Raw genomic sequence first — 2,847 nt, 5'->3', positions numbered from 1 at the left:
GGTTGGCTGTTAACCGAAAAGTAGGAGGTTCAAGCCCACCCGGGGGTGATGGGGCGCTTTTTTTTCTTTATGTTGATAGCTTTGGAAAAATGTTCTCATGGTGGTGAGATTGGAGCACGACTATCTCCGTGGCGCAATAGGCTAGCACGTTCGGCTGTCAACCGAAAAATTGGAGTTTTGAGCCCACCCGGTGGTGGTGGGGCGCTTTTTTTTCTTTGCGCTGATAGCTTTGGAGAAAAATTCTGACGGTGGTGAGATTAGCACAACAATCTCCGTGGCGCAATTGGCTAGCACGTTCGGCCGTTAACCGAAAGGTTGGACGTTCGAGCCCACCCGGTGGTGGTGGGGCGCTTTTTTTTCTTTGCGCTGATGACTTTGGAGAAATGTTCTGACGGTGGTGAGAGTGGAGCACGAATGTCTCCGTGGCGCAATTTGCTAGCGCGATCTGCTGTTAACCGAAATGTTGGTGGTTCGAGCCCTCCCGGGAGTGGTGTATTGCTTTTTTCTTTGCGCTAATAGCTTTGGAGACATGTTCTGACGGTGGTGAGATTGGAGCACGACTGTCTCCGTGGCGCAATCGGCTAGCGCGATCGGCTGTTAACTGAAAGGTTGGAGGTTCGAGCCCTCCCGGGAGTGGGGTGTTGCTTTTTTTTCTTTAGGCTGATAGCTTTGAAGATATGTTCTGATGGTAGTGAGAGTGGAGCAGGACTGTCTCCGTGGCGCAATTGGCTACAGCGATCGGCTGTTAACCGAAAGGTTGGAGGTTCGAGCCCACCCGGTGGCGGTGCGGCGCTTTTTTTTCTTTGGGCTGATAGCTCTGAAGAAATGTTCTGACGGTGGTGAGAGTGGAGCACGACTGTCTCCGTGGCGCAATTGGCTACCACGTTCGGTTGATAACCGAAAAATTGGAGTTTCGAGCCCTCCCGGGAGTGGTGTGTTGCTTTTTTCATTGCGCTGATAGCTTTGAAGATATGTTCTGATGGTGGTGAGAGTGAATCACGACTGTCTCCGTGGCGCAATTGGCTAGCGCGATCGGCTGTTAATCGAAAGGTTGGAGGTTCGAGCCCATCCGGGGATAGTGCGGCGCTCTTTTTGCTTTGGGCTGATAGCTTTGAAGATATGTTTTGATGGTGGTGAAAGTGGAGCACGACTGTCTCCGTCGCGCAATTGGCTAACGCATTCTGCTGTTGACCGAAAGTTTGGAGGTTCGAGCCCACTCGGTGGTGGTGCGGTGCTCCTTTTTCTTTTGACTGATAGCTCTGAAGAAATGTTCTGACGGTGGTAAGAGTGGAGCACGACTGTCTCCGTGGCACAATTTGCTAGCGCGATCGGCTGTTAACCGAAAGGTTGGTGGTTCGAGCCCTCCCCGGAGTGGTGTGTTGCTTTTTTCTTTGCGCTGATAGCTTTGGAGACATGTTCTGACGGTGGTGAGATTGGAGCACGACTGTCTCCGTGGCGCAATTGGCTAGCGCGTTCGGCTGTTAACCGAAAGGTTGGAGGTTCGAGCCCACCCGGGGGTGGTGGGGCGCTTTTTTTTCTTTGCGCTGATAGCTTTGGAAAAATGTTCTGACGGTGGTGAGATTGGAGCACGACTATCTCCGTGGCGCAATTGGCTAGCACGTTCGGCTGTCAACCGAAAATTGGAGTTTCGAGCCCTTCGGTGGTGGTGGTGGGGCGCTTTTTTTTCTTTGCGCTGGTAGCTTTGGAGAAAGGTTCTGACGGTGGTGAGATTAGCACGACAATCTCTGTGGCGCAATTGGCTAGCACGTTCGGCCGTTAACCGAAAGGTCGGAGGTTCGAGCCCACCCGGTGGTGGTGCGGCGCTTTTTTTTTCTTTGGGCTGATAGCTTTGAAGATATGTTCTGATGGTGATGAGAGTGGAGCACGACTGTCTCCGTGGCCCAATTGGCTAGCGCTATCCGCTGTTAACGTAAAGGTTGGAGGTTCGAGCCCACTCAGTGGTGGTGCGGCGCTTTATTTTTTTTGGGCTGATAGCTCTGAAGAAATGTTCTGACGGTGGTGAGCGTGGAGCACGACTGTCTCCGTGGCGCAATTGGCTAGCGCGATCGGCTGTTAACTGAAAAGTTGGAGGTTCGAGCCCACCCGGGGGTGGTGCGGCGCTTTTTTTTCTTTGGGCTGATAGCTTTAAAGATATGTTCTGATGGTGGTGAGAGAAGAGCAGGACTGTCTCCGTGGCGCAATTGGCTAGCGTGATCGGCTGTTAACCGAAAGTTTAGAGTTTCGAGCCCACCCGGTAGTGGGGCGGTGCTTCTTTTTCTTTAGGCTTATAGCTTTGAAGATATGTTCTGATGGTGATGAGAGTGGAGCAGGACTGTCTCCGTGGCGCGATTGGCGATCGCGATCGGCTGATAACCGAAAGGTTGAAGGTTCGAGCCCACCCGGTGGTGGTGCGGCGCTTTTTTTCTTTCGGCTGATAGCTTTGAAGATATCTTCTGATGGTGGTGAGAGTGGAGCAGGACTGTCTCCGTGGAGCAATTGGCTAGCGCGATCGGCTGTTAACCGAAAGCTTGGAGTTTCCAGCCCACCCGGTAGTGGTGCGGCGCTTTTTTTTCTTTAGGCTGATAGCTTTGAAGATATGTTCTGAGGGTGGCAAGAGTGGAGCAGCAGGACTGTCTCCGTGGCGCAATTGGCCAGCGCGGTTGGCTGTTAACCGAAAAGTTGGAGGTTCAAGCCCACCCGGGGGTGGTGGGGCGCTTTTTTTCTTTATGTCGATAGCTTTGGGAAAATGTGCTCACGGTGGTGAGATTGGAGCACGACTATCTCCGTGGCGCAATAGGCTAGCACGTTCGGCTGTCAACCGAAAAATTGTAGTTTCGAGCCCACCCG

At 52.7% G+C, this 2,847-nt stretch overlaps 1 non-coding gene across 1 annotated transcript; it reads left to right on the top strand.

Annotated features, from left to right (window-relative positions):
- Positions 1-1,446: 1,446 nt before the first annotated feature.
- On the top strand, positions 1,447-1,520 carry TRNAN-GUU (transfer RNA asparagine (anticodon GUU)). The gene has a single exon. It is a non-coding gene; the product is annotated as a tRNA-Asn (tRNA).
- Positions 1,521-2,847: the final 1,327 nt, after the last annotated feature.

This window comes from Rhipicephalus microplus, unplaced genomic scaffold, assembly GCF_043290135.1.
Source record: "Rhipicephalus microplus isolate Deutch F79 unplaced genomic scaffold, USDA_Rmic scaffold_26, whole genome shotgun sequence".
Taxonomy (NCBI): Eukaryota; Metazoa; Arthropoda; class Arachnida; order Ixodida; family Ixodidae; genus Rhipicephalus; species Rhipicephalus microplus.
The sequence above is the reverse complement of the archived record's forward strand: the minus strand, read 5'-3'. Positions and strand labels throughout refer to the sequence as shown.